At 32.1% G+C, this 8471-nt stretch overlaps 1 pseudogene; it reads right to left on the bottom strand.

Annotated features, from left to right (window-relative positions):
* Positions 1 to 5930: 5930 nt before the first annotated feature.
* LOC118009142 lies at positions 5931 to 6674 on the bottom strand (annotated as a pseudogene).
* Between the last annotated feature and the right edge of the window lie 1797 nt (positions 6675 to 8471).

Raw genomic sequence — 8471 nt, forward strand, 5'->3', positions numbered from 1 at the left:
AATAATGGATGCTGGGAAGGCAAAAGTACCTAGGATTCATTTAGTCAGAGAATAGAGAACATTATCAAGGCTAAAAATAGTGCTAGTAATAGAATTAGTGTTGGAGAATAGAAAGAACCTAATGTAAGAAGCTAGTATCTGAATCTGGAAGACCTAGATAGTTCTTCTGTTTCATTATCCATTTAGGAAATGTCATGGTTAGTAATATTCTTCATTACCTTCTGTATGTATCAATCCACTAAGTAAAATTTTATAACTCTTTTGTCATAAGACAACGATATGTTTTTGATGCATATGATTTATAGCAATTTAATATCTGTGTTGTCTATTAATGTTATATAATAGGAATCAGTGCGAGGCTAACTGGACTGAAATGTATCCTTGGTGGCAAGATTCTGAGACACCTTGACGAAAAAGTTTTAGAGTGTCCATACCTAAGTGTTAGGCAAAGATACTATTTGCATGTATGTTCTTCCCAGTACCTCTTTTCACAGTTTGCAATGGCTAGTTAGTTAAGTCAGTGTGAGGAAGGAAAACCCTGAAAGGTATTTCACAAAAGGAGATAGTGTCAACCCAAATTCATTAAAAAAAAAAAAGTTCTCCTTTGAATTGTGTCCCTGAGATTAGTAAAGTTTCCTAGGAATCTAGCAGTCAGAGTGAAGCAGTAACAGGGGCTGCCCAGAGCCAAAGGAGCATGAGCTACAATAGAAATTGTACTTTGGCATATATTTGAAAATTTAAATTTAGGATAAATCATAGAGAATCTTGTTCCACGTTCAAATAATTTTTTAGATATCAGTAGACACCTGTGCATCTCTGGGAGCTTTGGTTGAATAGTGACAGGATGAAAATTATACTTAAAGAATATTAATTTGGAAGCAGTGTAATAGGAATATTGAACAGGGAAGTAGGGAGTTGAAGCCAGAATGAAGAATCAGAGGGTCATTCATAGATTGGGTCATTTTAAACTGTTGTTTCTGAGTATGCGAAATGTTCAAACATTGGCACTTTCATATGGTTAAACCTAATGGTATTTCTAGACATGATGTAATAGGGTAATAAAGTGATGTTTTTGAGAGAATAGAATAAAAGACATAGATGTAAAACAGTGGCCAATTTCAAGGATGTTGTTTCAGTAAAGTAACAGAGCATGACTCCCAACTGCTTTTTGGAGCTTCATAGGTATGAATAGAACATCTTTGAAAATAGTTATTGTTTACTGAGTACTAAGATGAGTTCAATATACTCCTAGTATCTTACATAGATGAGTTCATGGAATTATTATAATAACCTTAAAAGATAGGTGTTATTATCATATTCATTCAATAAGTTAAGAAACATGCACAGAGAGTATTTCCAACTTGCCCAAAGTAACACTAAGACACAGGACCAGTATCTGAATCCCAGGCAAATCTATAGTTCATACTTTGAATAGCTAAAATACACTGTTTGGGTTAATTTCCCAAAACATCTTTTCCACATACAGCACTAATTGCATGGTTTTTTACAAGTAAAAAATAATTAAAAATAGGACCTAGATTCAATAAAATTGAAAAGTAGCTGAAATCTGATTTTTATTCCTAGAAACTCTCAAATTTCACCTACAATCTCAGGACCCTAACGCCCTTGATATGTCTTTGATACTTTCACTGACTTCTCAGCAATTATTCTTCAAAATCACTAAATCTTATTGAAGTCTGACTATACCATATTCTCTCTTTTCAAGCTCTACCTCTATGATCAAACACATAAATTAATTAAAGCTATATTTTTAATGCACATAATGGTTTCCTTCATTTCTTTATGGTGAAATTTGCTTTATAACTTGGCTTTGTTGACCTTAACCTAAAGAAGTAATCAATTTACAAACTTGAGAAAACATATTCACATGTTACTTCGGAACAAAATTCTCAAATCTTACAATAAAGATGACTGATAAGTCCTTGTAAATTCTACCCTCTAATATTGAACTTTCTCAATTGTAAAACAAGTCTTTGTAAGTGTATAGTAATAGATTTGAGGGATAACAGAAGGAAAGAAAAAAATAGAGAAAAATATAAACAAAATCTTCAGTTATTATAGAATTTAGCTATTCTAATGTCTTATGAAACAAATTCATAAAAATCAGGTATAATTTATATGTGAAGCAAATTTATAGCTAGAAAATTCACAAACATATTTCAACTTGAAAACAATTTCCAGAAGTTAATCTTTAATCAGATATAGAAACAATAGAGCCCATAAGAATATCAAGAAAAAAAATGTCTCCTAGTAAAGACAATACTACCCCTTCTTTTCCATTGATTAAATTCATGGCTCAAAAGCTCCAGTTTACATGGATAATGTAAACATTTGAGATATATATTCACACACACAGAAAATGACCTGCTAAACATCCCAACACCGTGTTACTCTGTTATTTTTCTCTGTGTACTATGTTCATCTGCCTCTTCTCTTTAGTTATGAAATTTTTTCTGTTCATTTAATCATGCATCTGTATACTGCTTCTTACGAATTTGTTCATTTTCTTAATTGAGCTTTTTGTTTTCCTCCAATGTTCCATGCCTCTGTAACTTGCTTCAAATTTTAGAAATTTGTCTCATAGTGGTTATATGTTTCATGTCCTTAGCTGAAGAAATAATATTTTGCAAGTCTCAGTGTTAGGGGGGAATGAAAAGGAAATGAGCTACTTTTTATTTACTTAGCTCCCAGCAATGATTAAATTAGATAAACCGAGAAGAAAGTCCCTATACCTTTATTAATTAATATCTTTCTTTAAACTGTGGAATGTATAATGTAATTATATATCTATAATATAAAAGTTAGTATTTCTTTACTGCTCTAGAATTTGTAAGACTTTCACATATAATTTTTATAACAGAAATGTGGACCACTCCTCTCCACCCAATGCTCCTTCCATAATTTTGCCTGTTATTATTTTCAAAACAAGTGTCATTGTCTAATGTATTGATTCTGATCTATTATATCCATTTACTTTTTGAGTTTATTCATTTGGTCTCTCTCTATCCCTATTCTACCAAATGATTTAAGATTTTTGAGAGCAGGTATTTTGTTTTGTTTAATGCTATGTCTGTAGCATCCAGGACATTCAATGGCACACAGCTGGACATCAATAAATAATGGTTGAATACATATAAAATGAAATTATCCCAAACTTGATTTATAAGTGAAGAAAAAAATTGAGGATATAGACTTTTCCTAAAGATACAGAGCTATTAGTACAGAGACAGTATTTGAATTCATTTCTCCTGCTTTTAAATCCAAAATCCTTCCAATAAATATAATTGCCCATCTGTTGATTGTTTCCCATTTAAAGGCTTAAAGATGTGTTTTTCAAGAAGGTGAAAGGAATCTCTAGTTTATGAAATCATTCAAAAGAAAAAGGGAAATGATTCTAAGGTGTTATTTTCTGGGTATTTTTGTTTGTTTGTTTTACTTCTGGAGCAGATTCCATAGTTACTGAGAACTCGAGAGTCATCTAAATAAATCATTCTAAATTAAAGTATATAGCATTAAAATATTGAAAAAGAAACCCTTGAAATTTTTTGAAGTGACAAGTGGAACATCATTTCCAGCACTGGGTTCCCTATAAGTGCAAAGCCTTTCTGTTTTATAACTGCTAAATTGCTACAGAGGCTCTTATAATATAAACCTCAATTAGGAAAGTATTTGAAACAATGAGCTGTAGTTTTAGTAGGGAACTTAGAGTGAATTGGATGTATTTTAAACATTTATAAACAATGAAAAGGGAGAATTATGTACATAGTGCAATTTGCTATGCAAAGTTTGAACATGTGACTGAATTATATGCAAAATGAGCATATTTTGAAAGGAAATAACAAATACTGGTCTTCTGAAGGGGAGTACCCTGCTCATATTTTGGGAAAAATCTGTATAGTTTTTCAGTAAGACCCTTTACAACCTGCTAAGTTAAACATTACCATATTAATTTACTCTAGATAGAAAAAAAAATTGCAAAGCTAATATTCAACATCTTCTTTTTTGAATGTTTTCCATACTAATTTTAATTAAAATGTTTGTAATTATTATCATTGTGAGCTATAGTTTAGAAATTACTTCTAAATTTAGATCATACATTGCCCATAAGAATATGTGTTTTATATTATTATGAATCTCATGAATGAATAGAAATGTATTTTAGTTAAAATTCCAAATCTTGGGTAATATAGAATATTAAAATATCATGATCAAATTTATATTCTAAAGCCAAGTTTTCATGATTCTTTGGAATAATATTATGTTTTCAAGTGAATTAATTATAGTTGCATTAAGAGAACAATGTGTTATTTTGTTTTTTAATTGCCATAAAAAGAATTTTACTATTCTCAAGTTTAGCTGGCTGAAAAAAATAAGTCATTTAGTTGTGGATTAATCAGTAGAAGATTTGAAGTTTTGAACCACCTCTTTTTTGTGTTGTTTTTCCTGTAGTTACTGAACTTAGAAAGTGGAAGTATATTTTGTCTGGTGCTAGATGTAGGAATGGATGAAGGAAGGGTATCATAAGAGGCAGAGATAATATTTTTGCCATATTGAGATTACATGCAAAGGGAAAAGCAAATATTACATATATAATTTTTTTCAAACTATGCCTACTTTTTTTTGTCCAAATAAAACCTAAAAATAGCAGCCTTGTGATTTTATTGAAATAAATTTGCTTTTGAGTGCATCCTCAGGACATAACCACTTTTTTCTTCTATGTCATGTTTTTTAGGAAATAATAATAGCTAATATTTATTGAATGGCTACTACGTCTCAGGCATTTTCTTAAGCTTTTCATGTAGTTGAAAACATTTAAACCACCTGACAGTTCAATGGAAGTGATTTATTTCCCCAGTTTTCTCATGGGGGTAGTAAATACCTTTCTTTTGATCACACTGATAGCATGGCAGAGTGAAGTTAGGAGTTAATATCAGGAATTTCAAAGCCAAAGGGTTAATGAACACCTACAACAAGATACCTTGAAGCATTAAGATGAATTTTTCTATTGTCAATCCTCTTTTATAACTTTTCTTTAATATCTTTTATGAATATAAATTTATTTTAAAATGTGCATTTCTCTGAGAACCTTCAAACATTTACTTAGTATTCTACTTTGAAGCCAGCCATTTAATCATGATATCATATTTTGAAATATTATAATTATTTCTGGCACATTTAAAAAATTTCTATTTTATTCAGTTACTTTACTTCCCAAATAACGACAGACTGCATTGTCCTTGTACGAATTTGAACATTGAAAATATGATTAACATCCACCTTGAACAGGTTCCCAGGCTCAAATAATCAGTTTTACATTTTTTATTTCAATTTCTTTCTTTCTTCCGATTTCTCAATTTTTATAGGCGCCATGAAAATATATATTAGTGTTTGTGCATATGTATGTTCATACATGGTGTTATACTCTAAATATGTGTCTGGAATTTAATTTGTCCTATTTGTTGTTTTACAACATTAAGATAATCCTTTCTAGCCCATATATTCTGGTATAGTTTTTCATTGCTATATTGTATTCCATTATACAGTTTACTTTTTCAATCCCCCAATTGCTCTTTTTTTTTCCTCTGCCACAAACAATGCTGTAGTGTTTTCTTATGCATGCATGCTTACTTGGTTAACTCATGTAAGTTAAATACTAAGAAGTGGCATTGCTGTCTTACGGGATTTTTTTTTATGGTTGAGGGTAAATTGCACTCAATGTTACTGTGACAATTATTGTTCACACCAGATATTAATATTTAATTGTTTTCCAAACTTTTGAATGTGATACAAATTATAATTTGAAGGATATAAATTTTTCTTCGTTTTGTATATGTTTGTATTTTTCAATTAAATGGCATAGGCTTTTTTGCTTCTGTCTGATTTTATTTATTTGTTACCCTTAGAAAATCTCATTTTTGACTGGGCTCAGACTCAGAGGTGGAAGCTCTCAGAGAGGAAAGCCTCTGTCTCTTGGTGATCTGTTCTGGTGTTTTTCTTTGGCCTCCGTCATTCTCTTGGCCAAAAGTCTAGCATATTCTGCAGCTTCTTCCTTATTTTTCTTAGTACACTGTTTTTTCAGAGCAACACACCATCGTTTTTATTGGAGGACAGGTGGAGTAACAAGATGCTGAATCTTGGACTCTTTGGTTCTAGGTTTCTTACCTTCTTTGTTTAGGAGCTTCCTCACAACATATGAGCAGACATTATCTTCTTTACAGAGACTGAAAAGTTTGTGGATTCTGCTAGCTCTTTGGGGCCCCAGGCGATGAGGCACAGTAGTATCAATGAATCCAGGAATATCCTTCTCCCCTTTCTTTACAATGACCAAGTTGAGAAAACTGAGAATAGCATCCACAATGAAACCCCGAGTAGATTTGTGCTTTCTTTCTCCAGTCCTCCTTGGTCTATAGCAGGTGTGCCCCTTACTCAGCAGCAGGTAGACATGGCCATGGGTCATGGGAAAGCCTTGTTTGTCATTGCCACCCATGATTTGGACCATGTAACCATCCATTCTTCACGCACATCATCAGCAGCAACTTCTGTGGCCGTATGCTTCTCATAAAAGCTATGAATTTTGCGTTCATCATCCACTTCAGTGAGTTTCTGGCAGCTGGTAGCTGGGAAAGAGATGTTCAGCTTCATCCTAAAGCAACTACTGCCTCCAAGGCACCATGAAAAAGAGACATGCACGGGCTTCTTTTTAAATTTATTTTGAAACCAAGATGCATTTATAAAAGCCACTCATTCATATATTTTGCTCAACTTCCTTTGGGAATGTTTTTCATTTCCTTTTTTGTTTTATAGAAGTATTTGATATATTCTGTATATGATTTTTATATATTTGTCGGACGTACTTTCTTCTAGGTTTTTAGTTATATTTATTCTATGTGTATAATATCTTTTGAAATATAGAAGTATTGATTATTAGATTTGTTAGTTTTCTTTAGTCAAACTGATCAATTTTTTTTTATGTTTTTATGAGAGCAGGGATACTATCTCTCATGTTTACAAATTCCTACTATTTTTACTGGACCCCAGAACAGATTTAACATGGAAAAAGTATTCTCATGAATAAAATAATGTATACATTATCCTATCTTTTTATAGCTTTACATTTTTCAAACTTTTATGTTTTTAAGTTAATTTGATTTTATTTTTGCAAACAGTACAAAATAGGATCATTTTTCCCAATTAGATAGCCAACCTTCTCATATAATTTTATGAATAAAAAATCATTTCCCTACAGATTGATAATGCCTTTACACACAATTTCATTTGTCAAAGAAAAATTACACTGTACAAGTTAAAAAAGCAAGGGAGGCTTTATCTGGAAAAGGGGGTGAGGCAATAGGGAGAGAAATTGAATCAAACCTCCATTGATACAAAAGGCAAAAGTTTTTAAGCACTGAGGTGAGCTAGTGGAAAAGAACTGGAAGACATTAGGGGAAAGAATGGCCAATGTAATTAGGCCAATATGTTTGCTAATTGGTGCTTATTGAAATAAGGCTCTTATCCTCCCACAGAGGCTGAGAGACAGGAGCTGTAGCTTTCTTGATGACTACATTTCAGACGGATACTTCCCAAGTACTTGAGAAAGGCATTCCTTGGTTGTAACATTTGAGAAAACAAAACAAAACAAAACAACTGGGAGATGTTTATGTCTCAAGGAGCAGAGAAAGAATTTATAATTTTAAGTTTTCTAATGTAAATATTCTGAGAAAAGGGAGGTCAGGAGCCTAGAGTCAAGAAGAAATCTGCCTAAAGTTTAGCCAAGCTGAAGAGAATGTTGCAGCTGTCTTTGTCACATTATAAATTAAATCTCTTTCTGGACTTTATTCTGTCACATTAATAAAAGTGTTCATTTCTGAACCACTTCTCATTTAATTGCTATTGCTTGCTGATGCTTTACTATCCAGACATTAGAAACTCCTTTTTGTTGTCTTCTTTTTATCAAACTTTTCTTGATTTTTTTTTCGGCAATTTTCTTTTGACATGAATTTAATTCCAGCTTGTCAGGTTCTACGAAACATTATGTTGAGCTATGCATTGGGTGTAAAGGACACCGATGCTTACCTATACAAATTCCATTCTTCTCTCATTCCTTGCTAAAAACCCACCATTTTGTTCAGTGCAATAATATACTCAGCTAAAAAGAAAAAGCAAAACATTTGTCAGTGTCAGATAAATGGTAGCCAGTGATTAGTAAATGAAATTCCACTGAAAACATCTGGGATAATTTTGTTTTCTTGATATGGGTTCTACTGCTTCCTCATCATTACTTCATTTTTTTTTCCTTGCTAGGAAGGCAGGAGAAAAGTTGATGTTGGAATGAACATCAGCAACCAGAGTGGAACCATCCAATGATTCACACCACTACATCTACACACATGTTCCCAGCTGTTAACCTAAAAATTATTCATGCTCCAATCAAAATCAAACTCTCCCATATG

The sequence above is a fragment of the Mirounga leonina genome, unplaced genomic scaffold (genome assembly GCF_011800145.1).
Source record: "Mirounga leonina isolate KUSES-001 unplaced genomic scaffold, KU_Mleo_1.0 Mir_127, whole genome shotgun sequence".
Taxonomy (NCBI): domain Eukaryota; kingdom Metazoa; phylum Chordata; class Mammalia; order Carnivora; family Phocidae; genus Mirounga; species Mirounga leonina.